The 26,586-nt window shown below is 37.3% G+C and overlaps 1 protein-coding gene and 1 pseudogene across 1 annotated transcript in view; both read right to left on the bottom strand.

Annotated features, from left to right (window-relative positions):
• Positions 1–1,174: 1,174 nt before the first annotated feature.
• On the bottom strand, positions 1,175–2,642 carry LOC113618347 (RNA-binding motif protein, X-linked 2 pseudogene; annotated as a pseudogene).
• Positions 2,643–15,910: 13,268 nt separating this feature from the next.
• Positions 15,911–26,586, bottom strand: part of NRIP1 (nuclear receptor interacting protein 1) — a 185,424-nt gene continuing 174,748 nt past the window's right edge. Inside the window, exon 5 of the transcript XR_003431978.1 lies at positions 15,911–15,973. The gene's annotated coding sequence lies outside the window, so the exon portion shown is untranslated. The remainder of the gene's footprint in view (positions 15,974–26,586) is intronic.

The raw sequence follows: 26,586 nt of genomic DNA, 5'->3' as shown, positions 1-26,586 counted from the left end.
GAATACACACACACACACACACACACACACACACACACACACACATATATGTATATATGAAGTAGAGAAGGATAGCAAGAATATGCGATCAGAAATAATCTATTTTAATCAACCATGATTAGTCATGTATCTCAACTGATACTACTTTCTGTAAGAATATTCTTTGCCCTTTATCATTAGCTGAAGGTACAGTGGAAAAAAAAAAACAATTTCCATGACTACTGATATATAAAATCATATAGGAGCAGAAACCTAAATATTTTAAATATGTTTTACTGCTTATTAGAAAAATCACATAATATTAATCAGTTCCCTCTCTGCTGGCTGAAATTCTTCCATGGTAGCCTAAAGAGCTTAGAACCATAAAAGACTATAGAGATCATCTAGAGCTTCTAACTTTTGCACATCCTGCTACATAGAAAATGGTAATATTTAAGCCAAATACTATGGGAGGGGAGTTACTACATGGTGGATCACCACAGAGAACTACTCTTAAATCTTAGGCATCAAAATCTCAGGAGTTTATCGGGACATCCCTGGTGGTCAGTGATAAAGAATCCACCTTCCAATGCAGGGAACTAGGGTTCGATCCCTGGTCGGGGAACTAAGATCCCACTTGCTGCGGGGCAACTAAGCCTGGGTGCCACAACTACTGAGCTCCAGCACCTCAATGAGAGAGCCCGTATGCCGCAAACTACAGAGCCCACACGCCCTGGAGCCCGCGCGCCACAACTAGAGAGAGAAAACCGGCCGCCACAACTAGAGAGAAGCCCGCGTACCGCAACAAAGAGTCCGCACACCTCAACAAAAGATCCCGCATGTGGGTGCTGCGACTAAGACCCAAGGCAGATAAGAAAGAAAGAAATGACGAAAAAAAAAACCACTGAAAAAAAAAATCTCAGGAGTTTATCAAAGGAGCCATACAAATCTGGTAATGTAATTTCAACTGTTGTAAAATTTTGAATGGTTGTAGGAATACAGAACAAAACAAATGATGCTCAAATTTTAAAGAAATTCTATTAAATTAATTTATTAACATATAATTAATAAACCATAAATTTAATAATAATTAAAATTACATAAAATTAATAAAATTTTAATTAATAAAATTAATATATATTAATGACTTTATATTATAAAATTATACAAAATTAATAAATTAATTCCAGTCCCATAGCATTTTAAATATCACATTTCATTTCAAACTTTAAGGATCTAAGCAGGCTGCAGTCTTGGTCTAGCCCGTGGTCACTGGGATTGGAGAATATGTGTGGCTGTGCCTTCACATCAGCTAAAATCTATCTGAGCTTCACCTCTGTCCCAATCCCTGCTCTTCTTCTCTTTCCTCCTCTGGTCTCTGATCAAGGGCAGGTGGACTCAGAGCCTGGGTTCTCCTTCCTCAGCCCCCTCTCCAGATCCCTCCGTACCCTGCAGTAAGCTGTCCCCTGCAGCAGCCATCCCGGCCTCGGGGTAGCTGGGTGTTAGGGCTTCGTGCCCTCTGTAGACTCTAGCTTAACCTTGGTAGGTTTATGGGAGCCTAGAGCATCCTCTTTTTTTAAATCTGGCCTCTGGCTGGCAAGGACCATGGCTTATTTGTTCCTCTTCATCTTTAACTTGTATATCAGTATTCACTTTGATATTCTTTCTTCTCTGTTTTTCCCATTTGTGCCATTCTGAGAGTGCCTCATCATCCAAGCTTTCAGATGAACTAGACAAGGGGATCTGAGCCCCATAGCCCCTCTCCCAGAGCTTTCTGGTGGCATCATCTGCATCCTCTGAGGACTGAGGGGGACGGGATGGTAGCTAGGTATGTGGTTGACTCGGATAACTCTTCCCTTGATCTTGATTCCATTAAAATTGTCAATGGTCAAACTTGTACTCCTCTGGTCCTCATAGAAGATAAAGAAGAATCCTTTAGACTTCCCTGTCTTCCTGTCCTGCACGAGAATAATGCTAACAATCTCCCAGTATTGGGAGAATACACAGAGGCTATCTCCTTCAGTCAATTCATAAGAAAGGCCTCCCAGGAAGATCCAGGCACTGTCCTTGTACTCGGAGTGCCATGATGCCTCAGCTATCACCATAGTACCAGCCTCGCATTCATTCAGCTTGTCAACCAGCTGCACTTTGGTTAACAGGTTCATCTCCCTGGTCTGGGGCACCACACAAGAGCACCCCAGTGCCTGGGCAAAGCCCACTTCTGGTGGACGCAAGAGAGCACTGCTTCTGGTGAAGACCTTCAGGGCAGGTGACCCATCCCTGCCCTGCTCTCCCCACATGCCCTCAGCTGCCGTTCAAGTTTCAACTTTTCATGGTACCTCATTCACTATGAAGAAGTGTGCTACTGCTCACTAGTTTGAAAGCCCTAATCTAGTCCATTTAAAAAATAGATGATTAGGTTGAAACAAAGGCTTCCATTCTGAAAAGATGTCTGATCATAGAAGTTGTAACTTCTGTTTCATTTTTTTCCCTTATAATAAATCCATTTGAGAGTCTACAATGTGCTAGTTTCACTTTGGCTAAATTATTAAAAGTAAATATGTTACAAGGAAGAAACTTAGATTGAGCTTTACTTAATATGACTCATTGTATTAGAGTTCTCCAGAGAAATAGACCTAAGAGGATGTAGGTAGGTAGGTAGGTAGGTAGATAGATAGACAGACATATATCTATGTATAAACAGATTTACTATAAGGAATTGGCTTACGTTGTTACAGAAGCCGAGAAGTCCCAAGATCTGCAGCTGGCAAGCTGGAGACCCAGAAGAACTGACGGTGTAGTTCGTGTAGTTCCATTCTGAAAGCTGAAAGGCTCAAGACGCAAGAAAAGATGATATTTTAGTTCAGGTGGAAGGCCAGAAAAGACTGATGTCCCAGCTCAAAGCAGTCAGGCAGAAGGAACTCCCTCCTACTAAGGGAGGGTTAGCTTTTTTATTCTATTCAGGTCTTCAACTGGTTGGATGAAGGCCACCCACATTAGGGTGGGCAATCTGCTTTACTCATTCTACCAATTCAAATCTTATCCTCATCCAGAAACACCCTCACAGACACATCCAAAATAACATTTGACCAAATATCTGGGCACCACATAGTCTAGTCAAGTTGACACATGAAATTAACGATCATCCCCATCAGATTTCCAGATTAAGTCCCAAAGCCACTCTAGTTCTGCTTCACTTTTTCATACTTATTTTATTGATGTAGAGAGTGATCCTTTGCTCTCAAAGACGGGAGTTCCCAGGGTGAATGCAACACACGTTTGTGTGTACAGCCTAAAATGGCAATGAATAACCAATACCTACTAACATAAGCAATGACTCCATTGAGTGACTCGTGACATTTTGCAGAGTCTTAGTTTTATTTGATTTCTCAAAATCAGCCACCCAAATTTCTGTGAAACTACTGCTACTTCTGTAACCCACAAGTCTATAAGAACTGACCTTTTTTTCCCCCAAAGTTGTGCCTCACTGGGTATGTCAGTCATTTGCTAGTAGTCCCACTTGAAAGCTTCGTGAAATAGTCACTCAGGTGCAATGCTCATATTCAATCTCGTCATATGTCCAACCTGTTAAATTTGAAACCCAGAAGATAATCGCACACTTGTCACCCTGCTTTTGTTACTTCATTTCTATCATTATTGCTAGCACAGATAAACGCACTCAAAATTGGCATATAATAGAGAAGTTGAATAAGTATTAGAAACCCCTTTATACCTCTAGCACAGAAAACACACCTCTACAGTTGTACAACTTGACCCATAATTAAATGTCATGTAAGAGGCAAGATATATGTATTTCTAGTGAATAAGTGGACTTCTTGATTTATTTTACTTATGAAAGATGGACTAATGGCATATGCTTCAGTGAGATGTTATCATGGATATAGCTGATAAAATATAACCCTGTGTGTTAGAGAAGGGATTTGAAAATACTTACTCAGCTCTGTCCAGGAGCTTAAATAATTTACCCCAAGTCTTTTCTATCACAAGCCTCCAGGTTATTCTACACCCTTGAGACCGTATGGGAATCAGGAGGTGGAAGTCAACCACTGTCAGTTATAAATCTGAAAGGCATTAGATGGAGGAACACACGAGGAAAAATATCCTCTCCAGCATTGATATTACTTGTATCATCATTAAAAACAACACAAGTTACAAGTGTCTTACTGGAAAAATGATGAGAACAGACTTTGAAAAGCCTAGCTAAATAGGAATGTGTAGCTATACATACATACTCCCTCTTTGTCTAAAAAGTCCACTTCACTAAAAAAAAGCTATATGAGGCACAGCAGGCCCAGTACCTAGGACCAGAATACTTTTTGAGGCCCATGAAAATGTCTTAATTCTTTAAAATCAGGAGAAAAATTAATTTCATGTCAAAGAAAATGTTTTAATGTATAATTATATCTTTAAATCAATGTAATCATAGAACATAATTTTTACTAACTGTGTTTAGGGATGATGGGGTCTATGAAGACAAAAGTCCTTAAAGTCCATAACAGTCGCAATGTGGTCCTACTCCCCAAAGCTATGTTTATCCTACGTAGCCCTGCCTTCCTGGCCGTAGCTGATTGAAACAGGGATAGATGCCTGACCTACGTCAGGTCTATCAGATTCTGTCTCCTATGGGTTTGGAATTGAGATTTAAACTTAATATTAATAAGTATTTGTTAGTTTATGGGACCTGCACCTTTTGTAGCCTTTGGTACAGTCATGTGTGTGATACAGTGATCTGTCCGCAAGAAAGAGAAAGGAATGAGAGATGATGTGGCCTGTGGGACAGAGAGAATGAGATGGGGAGATGCTGCCTGAGCTCCTGGTGTTCCCTAGTCTCTGTAGGCTGGGGCTGGTTGTCCAGACTTTCTTGGAATCTATGAGGTGTCCCAGTCTCCTTTCTTAAATTCTATTTTTTGGCTAAGCTGTTTGAAATTTTTTTTTGCTAATTTTAATCTAAGAGTACTGCATTAGTTTGCTAGGGCTGCTATAACAAAGTACCACAAACTGGGTGGCTTAAATAACAGAAATTTATTATCTCACACTTCTGGGGACTACAAGTCTGAGATAATATTATCAGCAAGATTGGTTTCTTCTGAGGGCTTTGAGGGAAAGCTATGTTCCACAATCTCTCTTTGGCTTGGAAATGTCTATCTTCTCTCTGTATCTCTTCATATTGTCTTCCCTCAGTGTGTGTCTGTGTCCAAATTTCCTCTCCTTATAACAGTCATACTGGATTAGGGCCCACCCTAATAAGCTCATTTTAATTTGATTAACTCTGTTAAGACCCTGTCTCCAAATAGGTCACATTCTGAGGTATTCAAGGTTAGGACTTCAACATATGAATTGGTGGGGGACACAATTTAACCTATTACAAGTATTAAAACGAGAGGGTAAATGTAGATTAAATTGTAGAGTGCCAGTGTATTATTGTCATTGATATTTTTGATATATTTCTTCCATTTTATTGAATTTGAATTTTTAAAAAGCACTTGAACACATAGAGGAAATATCTCTGTAGAAGCAGTCTAGGGGAAAGGATAATTGCACAGGGCAGAGGTGATGGCTAGAAGACATGAAAGTGGAGACAGCATCCAAAATGGTGTGGAATGGTTTTTTGGGAATGAATCTCATTTTCATGTTAAGAGCTGCCTGTGCAAAACCTTCATTCTAGTAACTTGGACTTTATAAACCATGTTTTGTTAAATAATTCTCATATATAGACAGAGCCTTCAGAGAATGTAACAGAAGTTCCTGAGTACATGTGTTAGCGTTTCTGCAATTTCTGGACTACGGTAAATAGCACAGTATATCATGTAATGTATAGCAAGAAGCTGGGAATCTAAAGATAGCATTAAATTAATGAAGTGTTGTACAGACAAGGGACATTCTCATTATCTTTCATTATTATTCTTTTTTTTAAAATTTTATTTATTTATTTTTGGCTGTGTTGGGTCTTCGTTGCTGCACATGGACTTTTTCTAGTTGCGGCAAGCGAGGGCTGCTCTTCGTTTGTGGTGTGCAGGTTTCTCATTGTGGTGGCTTCCCTTGTTGCACGCGGTCTTCAGTAGTTGTTACACGCGGGCTCAGTAGTTGTGGCGCACGAGCTTAGTTGCTCTGCGGCATGTGGGATCGTCCCGGACCAGGGCTCGAACTCGTGTCCCCTGCATTGGCAGGTGGATTCTTAACCACTGCGCCACCAGAGAAGCCCTCAAAACTGTTTAATACATTAGATGAAAGGGAAATAAATAAATAAATAAATGGCCCTTTATACGTTTCCTCCTCCTTCCCCTAAACTTGACTACCATAAACTTAATTTTGCCCATAATTTTCTTAGGTTTTAAATTTCCAAAACATGATACAGTATCCCATAATAGCAAAGAAAATGTACTGTAGAATCAGACCACCTGAGCTCAAAGCCTTCCTCTGCCTCTATAATGCAGTTGTAGGCAACCTATTTAATGTCTTTGTGTCTCAGTTTCCACCACTATAAAGTAAAAATAAAAAGAGAACGTTGGGCTTCCCTGGTGGCACAGTGGTTAGGAATCTGTCTGCCAATGCAGGGGACATGGATTCAAGCCCTGGTCCAGGAGGATCCCACATGCTGCAGAGCAACTAAGCTCATGCGCCACAACTACTGAGCCTGTGCTCTAGAACCCGCGAGCCACAACTACTGAAGCCTGTGCACCTAGAGCCTGTGCTCCACAACAAGAGAAGCCACCGCCATGAGAAGCCCGCACACCACAACGAAGAGTAGCCCCCACTCACCGCAGCTAAAGAAAGCTGGCATGCAGCAACGAAGACCCAACACAGCCAAAAATAAAAAAAAATAAAAAAAATTTTAAAAAAAGAGAACCTTATTCTTAGGGGTGTTAGGAAGATTAAATTAATTGCTAGAGATAAAGTGCTCGGTGTAGAGAGAGTGCCATCTAAGGCTTTGCTATTATTATTGTAGAGAATGAGCCCTGGCCTTCTTTTATGAAGTTTGCCTTTTATGACAGTCCTAAGGCAAATCTCAGCTGCTGACTGCCGTTCTTAGGTAGGTTAAAAGCACAGACTTACCTTGAGGTGAGGTTGTCTGGGTCAGATCCACCACTTACTTCCCTAGCATCACAGAGTATGTAACTTCACTTTCCCCATCCGTGAAATGGAGATAATGGTACCTACTGTACAACATTTGTTGTTATAATTGAATGAGTTAATTTATGTAATGCACTCAGTACATACCAAGTGTACACCTACCTTAGTTATCATCACCACTACTGGCTGAATTAACCAGGTGGCAATCCCTGACACTGAGCAGAGCCACCAATGACATAGCACTGACCCTGGTGAAGCTCATGGCCAGACCACTGCTGGACTCTACAGAGTTTTGTGAATTTTCGAATACTCTTTACTCTCTTGGAATTTATAGTCAAAGTCCTAATTTGAATAGCTTTGACCTATGTATAAACACAATTTAGTTTTCTTTTTTGGTTTGTTTCAAACAATTTTTTAAAAATATTACAAGAGCAGTGCTTGAGAAACATAACTCTTAAATTTGTCACTTTAATTGTAAGTTAAGGACAGACATAACCTCAATGTAAAATACCTATAACCCCATGCCATGCAATTAAATATTTCTGGACCACTGCTCCCAAAGAATGGGGTGGGTGGGGGGGAATTATGTATGAAACATATATTGATATTCATACAGTATTTATAAGTACTTAAAATTTTTTGGCCTCCCTTTGGGGAAGGGAATCTAATTTTCTGATTAATTAGTATAAGACAGGGCTTCCCTGGTGGCGCAGTGGTTGGGAGTCTGCCTGCCAATGCAGGGGACGTGGGTTCGTGCCCCGGTCCGGGAGGATCCCACGTGCCGCGGAGCGGCTGGGCCTGTGAGCCATGGCCGCTGGGCCTGCGCGTCCGGAGCCTGTGTTCCGCAACTGGAGAGGCCACATCAGTGAGAGGCCGGCGTACCGCAAAAAAAAAAAAAAAAAAAAAAAATTTAATATAAGACAATTAATTTCCCTAAGGTATAAAAATCAAAAGAATTTTACAGGTATTTGATAACAATTGATGATCACTCTCTTCAAAATGTCTGTATATGTGACACAGAGAAAACAACAATGAGATGTAAAACATGTAAAACAAAGCTCTTATTTTATTTGCATTTCAGAGCAAGAACATTGAATGCAGTATTACTTTGCTGATATTATAGCACAAGAAAGAAATTTAGTCACACCTCTGATAAAAGAGATCATCTTGGAATTCTATACTTGTATAATTGGGGAACTCTAATGCATAGAAGTAAAAACATTTCCCACAGTGGTGCTAATTACTGTACAGTATCCATAACCTTTAGAGCACTGAGCTTAATTCAAACAGAAATAACAGATGGTGTTTCAGGAAAACAAGCGTTTATATTGCTTTTTTTCCCTTTTCATATGCAGCTATAAGAGAAAGGCATGTTGGAAGTTTATTGAGACCCAATTCTATTTTGTTTTCTATTCTGCATTCTATATATTTTATTCTAATAACAATGAAATTAAATTAATTTTAACTTAAGAAAGAATATTATACTCATCAAATATCATGTAGAAAACATATTTTATTTATCTTGGCAAAAGTGCCACTCATTTGATAAGATAAAAGAATAAGCTTTTCAAATGTATACTGTATTTCAGATCATGATTTATTGTTTTGTGCTCTATATTTGCTTTTGGAAGTGGACCACTTTGGGAGAATTCAGATTAGAGCAAGTGGAAATACTGGCTAGAACTTGAAACAAGTGACATCTTCTGACATCAATTTCTACCATTTTCTATAAACAAACAAGAAAAACAAAGCCTGGATAAATCTACAACAATAATTGGAAGACTTGCAGGCAGAAACGTCCAGAGAGGCTCTCTCAAGGGGATGACAACATGATTTATAACAATCTTGTTAAACTTAAAATATATTCCTCCTGAGTATAGTTTTGTGCATCTGTCTTTACATCTACTCTTTGGCTTCCATTTTTATTTCTCTATTTCTATGAATATTCACTTATTCCAACCAAAAGAACTGGAAATCAATTTATTAGCGACTGAATTAAACAACCCACTCCCTAAAGTTTTTGAAAAAGACTGAAGTCAAATTTTATTGTGTAATATATGGAACCCAATATATAGCAGACCAAGGTAGGATGACCTACACTATGTGAGCATTATTTGTATTAGCTGCTACTGCTATGCTTACCATCCAGAGAGTTTCCCCATCCTTCCAATAAAACAGCTGGATTCATTTGAATCATCAATACCCTCGGGTATAAACTGTGTCAACTATTTGCCCTAATTTTGCTAGTATATAGCCAGTATTAGAGGAGATGTTCTAATCTGATTTACTTTAACATGGTCAATTTCAAAAAAAAAATAGATCAGTGATAGTTGTTCTTTACAGCCCAAACCCCAAAACTGATGATACTTCTCTGAATTGATTTAGATTTGGTCCTGCTTGAAAATGACCTGTCTAGATTCCCCTTTGCCTTGTTATTCTAAGTCTCTGCTAAAACCAGCACATACGCTATGGTCTGGCCATCAGGACTGCATTATAAGTGAGTTGATATCTTTCATGGTCATTTGGACAGATTCTAAAGCAGTCTTGAATTAAATGGTCTTTATTCTGTTAATGTCATGTTACACAGAAGTTCCAGACTGTAACATAAGACCTAATGCAAATACACCAAGATTTCACTTTAGCTGGGACCACCCTCCTTGATATTATTCTTAGAAACTCACAAAGAACCTCAGGAATTGGTTCATTCCTCATATCAGAATATATGAGGCCAGAATTTGGCTCATGTGATTAGACTGAAGACAAAATTTTCACTAAACCATGAACTCTATTTGGCAGTGGAAATGACATTTTTTTCAAAATGAGTCCCATCATGAAAGCCATTGGTCCACTCACTCCACATTAGTATAAATCCTTGCTGAGTCTAGAGATTTATGTTTTCAGTTTGGCCTTCCTTTTCATTACTGGAGAGCTTTAATTTCTTTTCATTACTTAGGGTTCTCTCATTTTCTTTCCTCACTTTCAATGCTCTGAATATATTACACACCTGTATTTGTCTTTGATAATGGAAAAAAAAACTCATCACTTTCAATGCTCACTCGACATATCTTCATTATCTTGGGAATATCTTCACCAAAATATATTAAAATGTCACTAGAGAAAAATGAATGCATATAGAACATATGAATATTGCTGGGCTAGATCTGTATCTCTATCTCATTAGTCAGCATGCAGCCTTTTGGCTGAATGCCTACATTTCAAGCCCAGCAAAAAACAAACATCAAATAGATTTGAGAACATCAGGCACAAATAGAAAGAGGCCCTTTTCTGTGTTATTGTTCTACCAGTTATTTATCAATTTACATCTTTTCCTTAGTCTTTTTTTTTTTTTTTTTTTTTTGCTTCAGAGTCAGGCAAATTCCATTTGTTTCTTTTTTCTACAAATATTTATTGTGTACCTTCTATGTGCCAGGAGCTGCTATAGACACTGGGAACAAAGAATGAATAAAACCAGTAAAGTCCCTGGTCTCATAAAGATTACATTTTAGTGGAAGATGAGAGTCAGCAAACAAATAAATACACAGATTGTTAAATAAGTGGTAAGGGCTAAGGAGAAAAAAAAATAAATAAAAGACAGGGTGAAAGGTAGAATGTGCTCTGGGGACAGGGGGGATGCTATTTTATGTAGGGATACTTGAGTAGAGACTGAAAGGAAAATAAAGAAGCAGGTCACATGAGTATCTGAGAAAAGAGTGTCCCTGGCAGAAAATGGAATGTGCAATAAAATCCTTCATAATATGAACTGATCAAGACTGGCTTGGAGATGTCAACTCCCAAGTAATGAACAGGTCAGAATTGTAAATTGTTTAAAATATCATACACTATTTTATTTTCTTAGATATTTTGCAGAATTCCTCCAAAGATATTGTTCAAGTAACCTTTACTCATAGTTTCTAAATTCTTACAAGTTTGTATTACAAAATTGATGACTCTAAACTTCCTCTCTTTAAGGTTGTTTTACATCTTTGAATCAATGGTGGGTGAGGTTTTATTGTACTGTGTAGTTGTTTGGTTACTTGCTAAGAAAATTTTCTGCAAGTTTCCAGACTGTGGGTGTATAGGGAGCACAAGCAGTATAACCAGATGTCCTCTTTCTCATTTAAGAGCTTAGATTTCAAGTGACACTTGCATATTTTTCATATAGACTGCTGAATTTCATAGTAGAATGAATGTTCTCTGCGACGAGATGCTGTGATCTTTGAAAATGAATGTAAATCCCTATCCTCACAGGCAGTCTCCAAAGGCAATCTGAAAAATGCATCTAGATGTTTGAACATAAACAGTGAAAGCAAGAGGAAAAGAGTCCTTACCAAATGGAGTAGAATACCAAATGAATGGAGTGCCAGCTCTTTTATTCTTGCAGAGGAACAAAATGTCTCCTTTTTATTCCTTTTCTTTAGTGTCTGTAACCATCAAATGATTTAATTAATACTTGGCACTTAGACAATAAATATTATACCCCTTTCTTCTTTGACCATAAGACCAGCAGGAAGATAAGCAAAAAAGTAAATATTTCTAGAGGTTCACAAATACCTGAATTCAAACTAATAGCGGGTGCAAATGAGAGATAACACTTTCATCACTGGATTTAAGCTGCTTTTTAACCTGATAAAGTCTCAACCTCAACATTGATTTTTCTCTAAAATAAATAACTTATCTGGAGGAAGAACAGATGAATTTACATCCTGCAGAAATAACTTAGGATGCTGATTCTCTAAGGTTTGTTGTAAGACTAAGAAATATTGACCAAGAACAACAAGAAAATTCCCATCCAAAATAATGTGAGCAGTTTAAAACTTTATTTTTGTATTTTGCCTTTATTCTCGGTACTTCCTGTAAAGAGCTTAGTAGTCACTCTGTCATTTATCTTCTCAATATTTACATGTATAAAATAGTGAAGGGAAAATAATCATTTCTAATGACTAAAACAAAGAGGGTTTAGATAAAATTTTAAGGACCTAAGTGGATTATTGGAGCAATTAGACAGATAATCCCTACAAAAATTCACAAATGTGGTTGAGGTAAACATTGTTTTGTTAGACTTTGAGCCTATAGATTTCAGATAATCACCTTGATTTTCTCTTTACTCTTCATGAAGACACACAGGCTAAGTAATTTGTGTAACATATATTATCTATATGCTGCTTTCAGTACCATCATCTGTTTAATCAACATTTATGGTTAGTTGACTTTCCTTAATTAAAAAAGGAAGATTAACTTAGCCACTAATTTGCAATCTAAAAGTATAAGCTTCCACCTTGCCAAACAAATAACTAGCACTGGCAAATGACTGTGTGATTCCACTTGACTGATTTTTAGTGACAACATGGCGTAGTGACCTTAAGAGGGATAACATGGTACAAATGTAGTGTAAATATACATCAGATAATGTTAACTGAAAAAAATAGACCACACTATTACATCTCCACTATAATTAAAACTGTTAAAAGTAAGACAAGAAATAAATGGAAACAGGGAGAAAACATAATGGGTTAGTTCATTGCCATCATCAAAAATTTGGGTTCAACTAGATTTAGATTCAACTGAAATTTAGTGAATCCCTACTATGTATCAAACACTATGCCAAGTTCTTTCATTCTCCTTTATCTCATTATCTTTCATCAATCTTGTAGGAATGGTTTATTATTATCCTCATTTTACCTAAGAAAAAAATAAATTTCAAAGAAAAGACTAGATTATATAACTTTGTGAGAGACCAGAGTAAGCCAGGGTCTCTGATGTCTTTCATGTATTTCTTACAACACATAGTGGCTTAAAAATAAATAAATATAACTCAAAAGCCTAATCAGTTCAACTATCCAGTGGTTTAAAAAATACACAATATATGTTATTTGTAATACACTAGGCCTCACTGTCATTAGGTATGAGGCTTTCAGGAATTACATCTTGCATTACAGAGTAGGACGGTCACGGAAGTCCACGTGGATAAAGCTGCAATGGACTGTGGAAAGAGATCCAGAATATACCTCTGTGAAGAACCTTTATTCTGAACTCCTCTTATCTGTCTAAAGGCAGAGACTCCCCAAAGAATTCAGCTATCATAAATCCCTTTTCCAGGGGATTTTTGTGGCCATGAAGAAGGTGAGAAAAGACCACTTGCACCTGCATAAACAAACATTATCACAAACTTTCTTATCTCCTGTTTTTTCCTCTAAGAACCCATTTATTTTTTCTAAAGAAACCCATCTTTTTCTGAGAATCCTTTTCTCACCCCTGCCTTTCTACTTTTAAGTTAGATATATAAGCCCCTAATCTTAGCTGTTTAATGAGCCACTTCATTTGTGTACTCCCATGTCCAAACAAACTTTTTTTTTCTCTTGCTAATCTGTCTTTTTTGTCAGCTTAATTTGCAGTACCCCAGTCCCTTAATATAAGTGGGTAGAGGAAAAAGTTTCCTCCCCAAGAGTTTGGTGATGAGAATAGGATGGTTGGAACTCATCAATCACTCTGGAAGCTGCCATATTGAGATATTTTACTATAAAGAAGCATATGCCTCTATACATTATGAAACTGTGTATTCATAAACTTGCCAGTATACTAAAGAATGCTGGTTTGTAGCAGACAGTTCACATTGCCTGCATGTTCTTTTTCTCTGGAAATTGAGGTCACTAAGTGTTAAGAGTTGTAAACAGGACCTCCCTGGTGTTGCAGTGATTAAGGATCTGCCTGCCAATGCAGAGGACATGGGTTCGATCCCTGGTCCAGGAAGATCCTACATGCCATGGAGCAACTAAGCCCGTGCCCCTCAACTACTGAGCCTGCACTCTAGAGCCTGAGAGACACAACTACTGAGCCTGTACGGAGCCTGTTCTCTAGAGCCCGCAAGCCACAACTACCGAGCCCACATGCTGCAACTACTGAAGCCCACACACCTGGAACCCATGCTCCACAAAAAGAGAAGCCACCACAATGAGAAGCCCAGGCATCTCAACGAAGAGTAGCTCCTGCTCACCACAACTAGAGAAAGTCTGTGCGCAGCAACGAAGACCCAACGCAACCCCCCCAAAACAGAATTGTAAACAGTATGTGTGAATAGAACTAAGACTGATAAGATTGAAGAAAAAAATCCTATGCAAAGTATTTAACGAATGTAGAATGGTTTTATTAAGGAAAAAAAGGAGCGTAATCTTGCCCTGAAGTAATTTTTTAGAGGTTTTCAACACATTGTTCCAAAACAAGAAAGAGGAAAATAAAGGACAAAATCCTGATGGAAATAAAAAGTTATAAAGAGTTGGCAGAAAAGAAACAGGAGAAGGAAGAGAGCAAGAGAGAATAGCTTATGTGGTTAAACTGGCTAAGATTGAATGGATTTGTTACAAGGAGGTTTATTATCAATAACCACTGTAAAACTAAAATGACAAAGTCTTCTTGGATTACTTGTCTGCTCTTAATAAGATTATAAAAGGTTTTTCTTTACCTTTTGAGTCTTTCACCTAGGAACAAAGATTCTGTGTCTTATCAGAATAATTTCTTGTGCTTTATGTTGTCTTTATCATGTCCTGAAAATGAACAGAACCAAAACTAAGTTCTCTAAATGTTAAAAGAGCTAATTTGTGTATTTGTTTTAATAATCATATAACCTCCTATATTTACTTAAAAAATTATTTTTTATTGGGTAAAAGTCATATAATATAAAACATACTATTTTAACCATATTTAACCATACAGTTCAGTGGCACTAAGTATATTCACATTATTGTGCAACTCTCACCATCATCCACCTCCTGAATTTTTCACCTTCCTAAACTGAAACTCTGTCCCCTTTAAACACTACTTCCCATTCCCCCTATATTTACTTTTTAAATCTTTTATTATCACTTTGGTTGAATAGTATTGTTTCATATTGATCTGTGATCCTGTTTAATCAAGTGTTCAAACCTTTTGACATTTTTGATAACTTCTCCAAATCAAATTCTAAATAAAGTCTTATTGACCTTGAACTGACCTTGAGATTTCCCAGAAGATCCCTGGAAATTTTCAAAGAATTTCTTTTCTTACCTTGTAAAAAGAGAGATGTCACACTAATTAGGTTTATTTGATAAGCTAAATTGCATGGGAAGCATTGTCAAATAAGTAGAGATACTTACTTTCCTAGTTATATTTGTATGTGTATATGTTATTAATGTAAGTATGTCAGAAATTATATAAAGTTTTTTAGAAATTTGACAATGTCCTTACTATCCATAATATGTCTTTTTATAATTTTATCAGTCGTAATTCCAGTTATTTTTAAAAGTCGTATGTGACAAAGTCATCTAAATTTCCTTTTCAATTGCCTTATAATAAACTCTCATCAGATCTTTAACCACAGTCATTTAAGCCTTTAGTGATTCACACATAGTTACTGTTTTACTCTGATTCTTTTCTGAAAGTTCTTACAATCAGCTACTGGCCAAAGTGCTTCATCTTCATCAAAAAGGACTGTCTCAGAGACTCATGAAAAGGACTATGACAGGTACTCTGAAGTATAAGCTTCTAATGGCATTGCTTAAATAACTTTAAGATCATATACTGGAATGAATAAGGATTTCCACAATGAATGGAAAAGCTAATGAGTTCACAAAACCACTAACCCAAGATCAAACAGAATAAGAATTAATTATGTGGAGCTGAAAGAACTAATGAAGAAGGATTATGGTTTCTTTTTTGACTTTTTCTCAGAGTATTACTGATTTTTTAATGTTCTGTTTTCTTGATATAAAGAACCTCTCTCTTTTAAGCTATCTATACACAATAATTGAATAGATGTTACCTTGTAAGTAAAAATGAAGCATTTATCTTTTTCTTGTTACCTGATCCCTCCAGAATGCAGAAACTCTGGCAATATAGTTATTTGTGTAAGTTCAATAAGAATATTTTCTCCCTGTAACAGGACATAATTGAAAACATTAGTTTTACTAAAGCTTTCACTGGAATGTCATATTTGAGAATGATGTGCATAGCATCAGTTATAACCATACAGTTTTAAGAAACTAGGTTAACTTTATTTTTGTTTTTATTATTATTTTTTTTGCTGTACGTGGGCCTCTCACTGTTGTGGCCTCTCCCGTTGTGGAGCACAGGCTCCGGAGGCGCAGGCCCAGCCGCCATGGCTCACAGGCCCAACTGCTCCACGGCATGTGGGATCTTCCCAGACTGGGGCACGAGCCCGTGTCGCCTGCATTGGCAGGCTGACTATCAACCACTGCGCCACCAGGGAAGCCCCTAGGTTGACTTTATAAAGCCAATGCTTACAAAGCCCTCCTTAAAAAAACTGGTGCTGTATCTGATTTATAGGATTCCAAGCCTTACAAATAAGTAAGGATAGTAACTTCCTGACAAGCTCAGGAATTGTAGAATATTTGGGGAACCTCAAGAAGAGACAAATTCACCCAAATCTACAGATACTGCAAATAAAGTCTGATGGCGAGTTCTTGGCTTGACTTCCCGAATTCAAGAGGCTTTAAAAAGTTCCAGTATGGGCTTCCCTGGTGGCGCAGTGATTGAGAGTCCGCCTGCCGATGCAGGGGACACAGGTTCGTGCCCCGGTCTGGGAAGATCCCACATGCCGCGGAGCGGCTGGGCCCGTGGACCATGGCCGCTGTGCCTGCGCGTCTGGAGCCTGTGCTCCGCAACACGAGAGGCCCCAATAGCGGGAGGCCACAATAGTGAGAGGCCCGCGTACCGCAAAAAAAAAAAAAAAGAAAAAAAATTCCAGCAAAGCAAACTTCAAAAGGTCTATATAGTCAATTTCCAACCTTGCCACATTTATGTAAATGACCAGGCCAAATTTAATGAAACTAGACTTATTTTGTAAGCAAGAGTAATTTTACTTTGCCTATGTTTGATCAAAATTAGAGTGACCATAGAGAAAAAAATTATATTTTATTGAAAATCTGTAATGCATCCTTGTGGGTTATCAGATTCTAGTCCTATTCATTGTCTTTGAGCTGTTCTTGCCTCTTTCTAAACTGGATCCTACAATCTTGTTGGCAATTAATCTTTCTAGTTTTACTCCTACCCTCCTGACTTGGCATCGCTGAGGACTAAAACTGCCCTTTTCCCAAAGAGCTGCAAGCTGAAGCTAGATGAATTAGTACAAAAAATTCATCACCATAACTGTGGATCACTCAAAAATTTTACTAGAAACCTGCATCTTCCATACTCTGCTCCAGGAAATAACCATGACTGTGACACTGTCACTACCATCCTTACTATCCCATCTAAAGACACTTTGAATGGAACAACAAACAAAACAAAACCCCCGGGTTTGTAGTCTATTCTGGTCATTATTCTTTATTTTTCTTTTGTTTCCATAGAAATATCCCCCATTAAGTGCCTAATTGCTTACACCATATAAAGGTCTAACTTTGGTGGGTACCCCACCCCTACTTGTACCACTGCCTCCTGAAATAAGATACAACTGTATAATTTTACTGACCTATTCCCAGGACTAGAATGCTGATTCAATGAGATATGGGGCAATCAGACAACTCAGCTTATTTATGAAACTTATGGGAAGTTTCAGACAGGGAAATTAAACACATAAAGCACAAAATTATAACAATGTGTATGATTTTTTTTTTTCTGAACTTCCTTTATCTGTCTAAAGAGATTTCTCCCCAAAGAATTCAACTATCATAAATACCTTCTCTGGGGGTGGTGGTGGGGAATTTTATGGCTATGAAGAAGACAGAAAAAGACCACTCACACTGGCATAAACAAACATCACAAACTTTCTTATCTCCCATTTGTTTTCCTAAGAACCCATTTATCTTTCCTAAAGAAACCCAGTTGTCAGTCCTGTAGAAGTTTTTCCTCCTTCTCGCTTTCCCCTTTTAAATTAGAAATATAAGCCATTTACCTAAGTGAATAGAGGATAAGACCACCTCAACCCCTGCCACAGTGATTAAAGATTTAGTTCAGCAAAAAGAATGGGCTCAGAAGATTTAAAGGTAGTAAATAAATGACAATGCCCACTGAAAGGGGACAAAAGGACAAAAGAAGAGAAGAGAAATGTAGAAAAGCTGAAAAGTCAATAGAAACAAAGCACTCCGTGGTTGATATTAAAACAAGCCTATAAACTAACCATTACATAAATAAATATGGCAAAGTAGGGCTCAGTAAACTAAAAACAATTCTTTAATCTTACATAGACCATTGGAAAGTAAACATTGGACTGAGAAGAATTTATGTTAACCCAAACAGTATTTAGAAAATAGGATTCTCATCTATTAAATACATTTAAGTAATTTGTATTTAATTCCTTTCAAAAGAGTGGAATGAAAACATTCGTAAATGCTCCTTATTGTTCTGACATGATCAGAATGAAATTCCACATGCAAACTAGAACTTTCTAATTTCATGCTCAAACTAAATCTCAGATGAAGAGAACCATGACCTCTTGGAAAGAATTATAAACCTGGAATAAGAAAAGTTGGTCCTCATCTTCACAGTACACATCTATATTTTGTCTATATTTTCTAAGGCTCTTTGCCACTATGAATGGCTTTCTAGAACCAGCTCGATGAAGCTGACATGTTAGACATCCAAAGCTAATAAGTCAAAATGCCTAAAGAAAAGGCAATTATTTTGACCTAGAGGCCACAAAATATGGGCATTCCATACAATCCTCCCCCACTACCACATCTCCACGTACACAAATCACACTAGGTGTGTCATTTCCTAAGTTTGGAAGACAGGTCAACTTATCCTCAGGCCAAGAACTATAGCTGGATGGTGTAATCTGAAAAACTTCCTAGGTATTTTCCTCCAAAAGTTTATCCCCACACTTGCTTTACCGCCTCACTGTTAAACCTCTCTTTAGGATCAAAGATCTCTCTTCAGATTAAATGACAGTGTAAAGGTGAAAACAACTGTCCCAGTGCTAGTCACATAGCACATCCTCAATTAAATGCTTACTGAAAAAAAATGAGCTATACCTCCAAATAAATGCCTTAAACAGTTACAGACAGAGTCACCATTTTATGGCCACTTCATAACCAATATTGACTGCACAATTCTCTTCTCCTCTTCTTTAGGCGTGTGGAGAAGTGCAAGCTCTGTCACCATTCTTTCTACTTATCCTGCTCCATTGCCTCATAACACTTGCTCCATCGATAATCCTGTATTTATCTTGTATTTTCAATCACTTGTTTTACACTGGCTTTTTCTCTCAGGCCATAATTATGGTCAAGTCTCTCACATACTAAAATGATCCACATTTGGCCCTGTTTGATCTTTTAATGAGTAGCCTATCTTCATCCTTCAGGTCAAAGTGTTCTTTAAGGAAGTCTGTATGCAGAATCCTCTTTCTCTGATCAAGTCTCTATTCAAACATTTTAATCTGGCTTCTCCCTTACAATTAAAATGTGGCAAAAATGGCTACCACAAACTTCTTAGTTGCTAATTACAGGAGCTTCTGTTCAAAAGCCACATTATTTTATTTCTTGTAAAAAATTTTTTTAATGACACCCACCTTCCTGAAACCCACTTAGCTTCAATCACACACAATACTCCCGGTTTTCTTTTCTTTCTGATCTTTCTTTTCCAATTGGCTTTTCTGGCTTTGTTTTCTCCTTTCACCCCTCAAATACTGATGTTACTCATGGTTCTTTGCTCAACTCTACCTTCTGTTCTCAGTCTTCACACTTTCCTTGGTGACCTCAACCATCTTTACAGTTTCAATTTCACCTATGTTCCCAAACATCACTCTCCAACACTAGCTACTCTCCTGACTTCCTGTAAAATATTTATAATGCTTCTCGACAGGACTTTCATAGAAACTTCAAACTCAACCTGTTCAGTGTGGACAATTTATCCAAATATTCTCATCTGCCAGGAATTTAAATTATGTCCATTACCAAACAACTCTCAAGATTTGTCCATTCTAAGTCATAAATATGTCTTGAATATGTCTCTTCCCCTCACTCTCCACCATTCTCCCTTAGCTCTTGTCTTGGACAATTATGATGCCCTAAAATTCATTTTTTTGGGCTTCTCAATTCATTCTCCTCCCTATGCCTGTCTGTCACCCACAAGAAAAAATCCAAAATCCTTAGCTTAGCAAACTCATTCAGACTTCTTCTAGTCTCCTGCCATTGCCCCACCATTCATGTATTCATTCAGTCAAGAAATGTTTATTATAATTACTTAATATTTATTCTTTTAAATATAACGATGAATAAGGCATAGTCCATGAACCTGTAAAATTTACAACCAAGTAGAGAGGAAAGACAAATAAATATTTTTAAAGTGATAGAAACTATGTCTTTGGGGTATATATTCAATACAGAAGTAGCATGAGAGAAAGAGTACGTAATTTTTCTGAGTGATATATATTAGGAAAAGATTCATAGGCAAAATTATGCTATACCTGAATCTTGAAAGAGCAAAATGGTGAAGGAGGGAGAGTTTAAGAAAGCCCTGTGCTCTAGAGAAACCAAATTACTTGAAGTTTCCTGTATTATCCCTGGGCTTTCATACATGTAACTATACATACTGCTCCAATGTCTTCTCTCTTGGACACCTAATACAATTTTTCTGAGCCATCTAAAATGTCACTTATCATGTGAACCCTTTTATGACCCTTCCATAGACTAAATCCTTTTCTTCTCCCTGATCCATAGCTTGCCCATACCTCTAACTGCATTGTGGTTGTTTGTTCCCTCTTTAGTTATTTGTAGCTAGGAATTATGTGGTTTTCATCTCTGCATCTTGATTTCTGGTAGATAACAATCACAGTTTCTATCATTATCTGTTGAATGCCCATAATTTACAGTGTCTGATGTACATAATCTCTAATTTTCACAAAAACCCTTAAGTGTAGACATTATTATTATGTTTATAAGTGACAAAACTAAGGGTCAGAGAGGCCATATTTGCCCAACTGGATACAGTTGGTAAGTAGTTAAGCTGATATTAAAACTTAGATGTCAATCTGTCTCCAAAGCCTATATCCTTATAAATGAACTACAGTATCATCCTAGTGGGTCCTGAAGAAATGTTGAAGGAATAAATGGATGAATTAATAAATGAATCATTGAATTTATGATTTTCTGGAGTTGAAATGATAAAAAATTAGGGCAAGCCCCATACTCATTAGCTCCCTTTCTTATATGAGTCACTGTCTGAACCCACAAAATTTCATTTGCAGTCTTGCTGCATATATCCTAATCATCTGTCCTGATCTGCTTGTATCTTGAATACAACTACCCCATTAAAAAAATTGGGGTTTTTCATGAGCACTTCCACATCATAAAATTCCACCTGAAAGTAATTACATAATGGTGGCTAAGCACAAGATATTATCTGCAGATTAAAAAGTCTTTTTGTCCACATAGGAAAACAACCTAATAAATAAAATGTGGTTACTGCTATAATTAAATAAGTTTTCGAAATATATTCTCACTCTTCTCAGATAATTTACATATCTGTTATAATTCCTTCAGATGCAGTTATACAATAAGTAATGTGTAATATAAAAATACCCAAATAGGAATAAAATTTGTTTTGGGTTATTTGGTGTTTACCTTGTCTGGAAAACCTAGAAATCAAAAATTTGAGAATGATACATAATTATCATTTTGTTTTATGCATTTTGTACATATCTTTCATAAGCAAGTTCTGTACTTTGTAACCTCATAAAGAAAAATTGAGACTATCTGAACCCACTAAATAGCTACTTTAAGCATACTCATACCCCATTAATGCAAAATGAGGTTCTAGTGGCTTCTGTATTACTCAGTATACATTAAGCTATGCTGTAGTAACACATAAACCTCTAAATCCAAGGATATGGTAGGTTACATGTCTCCAATTATGTCCATATCCTAATCCCCAAAACCTGTGAATGTTGCCTTACATGCAAAAGGGATTTTGCAGATTAAGTTAAAAATTTTGAGATGTGGAAATTACACAGGATTATCTGGATGGATCTAATGTATTCACAAGTATCCTTACAACAAATGAAGGCAGGAGGCTCGGAGTCAAAGAAGGAAACGTGAAGATGGAAGCAGAGAAAAGACAGAGAGTGGAAAAAAAGAGAGAGAAAGACAGAGACAGATTTGAAGATGCTATGTTGATAGATTTGAGGATGAAGGAAGGGACCACAAGGCAAGGAGTGTAGGTGCCCGCTAGAATCTCGAAAAGGCAAGGACACAGATTCTCCCCAAAAGCCTCTGGTAGGAATGCAGCCTCAACAAAACTCTGATTTTAGGACTTCTGACTTCCAGCCATGTAAGGTAATAAATTTGCGTTACTTTAAGACACTTAGTTTAAAGTAATTTGTTACAGCAGCAACAGGAAAGTAAGACAAAGGGTCTTAACGTTTTAAAAAGTTATCACTTTAGGCATGATACATGTCCATCACTGGACAGTGCAGGGACTTTCTTTTATGTATTATAGTTAGTCAAGGACCCACGTTGACAGAGACTCCACCAATTGAAAATCATCAGTTGCCCCAGCAAGGGGGAAGAGAGTGTTTGGTGATTGCAGACCCATTCGTCTATATTTTGGTCTACAAAGTAACACATGGCGCTTCTGTTTACAATCCTTTGGCCAGGAAAATCATATGATCCTGCCTAACTGAAAAGTTGCTGGGAAGTATAACCTTCCATGAGCCTGGAGGGAAAAACTGGACATTGGTGGGCACTAGTAAGGTCTGCCTCCACCATACCTGATGGAGTTGATGAAATCTTTGGTCAAGATAGGTGAAAAGAAATCTTTCTGACCTGGCCTGGTCTAGATTCTACTCTTTCATAGATCAGAGTCTGCTCTTCTGTGCCAGTTTGTGTTGGGATGACCAGCTCCTTTTATTGTCAGAACCTATATTGTTAATTACAGAGAATTCTCAATTATCTGAAATCATTCATATCTAGATGTCACGTAAAAAATCTTTATTAACTCTCTCTGTAACTCTAGCTATTGCAAAGCTATGCACAATTGAGAATCTGAGAAGTTTATTTCTCCGTATTGTGTGAAATACGAGCTGCAAGTGCAAATCATGCATCTCCTTATTTTTCAGTCAGTGTTGTTTTCTGTATCTTTATTTGACCCACATTGGAGCAGACCAAAAAATTATAACCCACTCTTTCTTTTTGTAGAAGAGAACACCTCACAGGTAGACTGAATTCTGAAAACAGAATCCCAATGTACTATTGGACACCACAAATTTTCAGTAATGCTGCTAGAGTAGTCTAGAACTCTATGCTTAACCACTTCATGTAAATTTCATGTATATTACAATGTTCTCACTAGGTTGTGATGTTAAATATATGTGATTAAATGTTATAGATAAGAAAAACCAAGTTATATATATATATATATATATATATATATATATATATATATACACACACATACGTATAGAGAGAAATTATATATATACACATATATATATGAAAGGGAGACAACAGTAACACAATAACAGCTGGACCACTCTAGCTATGATAGGTATTCTTCTAAGAAGCTCCTCCTGTATAATTTCACACCCTGTATGAACTCATCCCTTTGAGTGTGGGCTGGACCTAGTGACTTGCTTTTCATGAACAGAATATAGCAAAAGTGATGGGATGCCATCTAAGTGATTAGGTTACAAAAGATTGACTTTCCTCTCACTTGCAGCTTCTCTCTCTGGCTGGCTTTGATGAAGCAAGCTCCCATGTTGAAGAGGCCCATTTGAGAAGCAACTGAGGCTGGCCTCTGGCCAAAAGTGTGGAAGCGAAGCCCTCTGTCTGAGAGTCTGCAAGGGATTGAATTCTGCCAGCAACCATATGAATGAGCTTGGAGGTTGATGCTCACTCAACTGCGCCTCAAGATTAGACCACAGCCCCAGATGAAACCATGATGTATACATGATGTATACATGAGATATGCTGAGCAGAGGACCCAGTTAAGTGGTCATAGATTTCTCACCCACAGAAACTATGAGATACTAAATGTCTGTTGTTTTAAGCCATTAAGTTTTGGATAATTTATTGTACGGTAGTAGATAACTAAACACTAGGCTTTAGTTTGTTTCATCTTTTTTATTGGAAGAACTAAATAATTTGTAACTAGGAAAAATGAAATGATTTCAATGATATTAATATGGTCTCTTCTGAATTTTGGTGACAGAAAAGCATAGTACATTAAACTTTTAGGGATATCTCTTCTTCCCCAAGAAGGGAAGTATTTTGTGGGAAGTATTATGTATTTTTCCTTTAAATCCTTTGAACGTTGTCACAGACATAAAAAATAACCTAAGCTCATAGAGAGGAAGACTAGAGAAATCAACTTATTTCAGAACATAAATATAGATTTATTGTGGCCAACTAACGATACTATAATATTGACCAAAAAGTACACACTCAATAAATTAATGAAAATCAAAATGAATTAATTCCAGTGCCATATGTTTGGAAAATGTGGTCCTTAAAAGCAAGTCAACATCAGAAGAAAGAAAAATTCATTTAAGGACTATTAATCATCTCCTATCTCCAAGACGAGAAAGAAAAAAATAATTGACATAATTAATAATCTACTAGATCAAGATTAAGAAAATAAGACACATGCTTAATAAAAGGAAATCATATTAAATATCAAACTATTAAAAGAAAATACCATTCTGAATATACACTTCTCAATCCAAATTCATTGCTATAGGAAAGGTGTAATTCAGTAAAGAACTCTATATTTTAGATCCAAAAGCTTGAGTTATAATTGAAAAGAACCCATATGATGTTACCCTTGTATATATTCCACAGTAACATTTCCTCCAGTTCCAAAGTTTAGGATTTTATTTCCAATAGTGTTTGAGAGGTCAAGAGTTAAAACAATGTGCCGTTGTTATACATGAAAGACAAGAATTTGAATTGCAACCTGAAATCAATTGGAAACTAGCCCAGTCTCTAGAGGACAGTTGTAATGTGCTTCACAGGGCTAACTCCTTAAGAATCAAATGCAACTACAGATTCAGCACACTAAATGAAGCTTTTCAATTGCACAAGAAAATGGATTTGCATGAATGACAATTTCTGCAATGTAATATATGCTTAGTCTTGACAAAAATCTTTAACCTTAAAGATAATATTAATCAAAACAATTCCAAGCAACATTGTTTATTGTGGTGTTATTTGGAATTATCTGGTAAGACTTTACCAGTTTGTCAATAATTAGGTGTTTAGGTTTTTACTAGTTTGTCAATAATTCGGTGTTTAGGTTTTACATAAATGAGGACTAGAACGCTCAACTCTAAAATCTGGGGAGGTTAGGAGCTTCATAAAGTTGGAGAAAATGTAAATCCCCAGGCTCAGTTTTCTCACTTCTTTTTTTTTTTGAATTTCTTTTTTTTTTTTAACATCTTTATTGGAGTATAATTGCTTTACAATGGTGTGTTAGTTTCTGCTTTATAACAAAGTAAATAAGTTATACATATACATATGTTCCCATATCTCTTCCCTCTTGCGTCTCCCTCCCTCCCAACCTCCCTATCCCACCCCTCCAGGCGGTCACAAAGCACCGAGCTGATCTCCCTGTGCTATGTGGCTGCTTCCCACTAGCTATCTATGTTTGGTAGTGTATATATGTCCATGCCACTCTCTCACTTTGTCACAGCTTACCCTTCCCCCTCCCCATATCCTCAAGTCCATGCTCTAGTAGGTCTGTGTCTTTATTCCCGTCTTACCCCTAGGTACTTCATGACCTTTTTTTTTTTTTCTTAGATTCCATATATATGTGTTAGCATACGGTATTTGTTTTTCTCTTTCTGACTTACGTCACTGTATGACAGACTCTAGGTCCATCCACCTCACTACAAATAACTCAATTTCCTTTCTTTTTATGTCTGAGTAATATTCCATTGTATATATGTGCCACATCTTCTTTATCCATTCATCTGTCGATGGACACTTAGGTTGCTTCCATATCCTGGCTATTGTAAATAGAGCTGCAGTGAACGTTGTGGTACATGACTCTTTTTGAATTATGGTTTTCTCAGGGTATATGCCCAGTAGTGGGATTGCTGGGTTGTATGGTAGTTCTATTTGTAGTTTTTTTAAGGAACCTCCATACTGTTCTCCATAGTGGCTGTATCAATTTACATTCCCACCAACAGTGCAAGAGTGTATATCAATCTGCTATTGCTGCCAAACAAACCATCCCAAACTTAGTAGCTGAAGACATCAGCCACTTATTCCTTTCTTTCAACCAGTGGGTTGGCTGATCTCAGTTAGGCTCACTCATACATCTGCTGTCAGATGACTGATCGGTTGTGATTAGCTTATCTTGATGGCATCACTGGGAAAACTCAGCTCTTCTTCATCGGTCCTTCATTGGCCTTCTCATGTGTCTCCTGCAGACTAGTCAGGGCATGTTCTCACAGCAGTGGCAGGAATCCACAAAGAGAAGCAGAAATGCAGAAGTGTTGTTTCAAGTTTCTACTTGCATCAAGTCAGCTATAAGCCCATTGGCCAAAGCAAGTCACAGAGCCAAGTTAGGACCAAGATGGGAGGTTCTACC

Source organism: Aethalodelphis obliquidens, unplaced genomic scaffold (genome assembly GCF_003676395.1).
Source record: "Aethalodelphis obliquidens isolate GAN/ISIS:26980383/991018 unplaced genomic scaffold, ASM367639v1 scaffold1, whole genome shotgun sequence".
Classification (NCBI taxonomy): Eukaryota; Metazoa; Chordata; class Mammalia; order Artiodactyla; family Delphinidae; genus Aethalodelphis; species Aethalodelphis obliquidens.
This window is presented reverse-complemented; position numbering and strand designations above follow the sequence as displayed.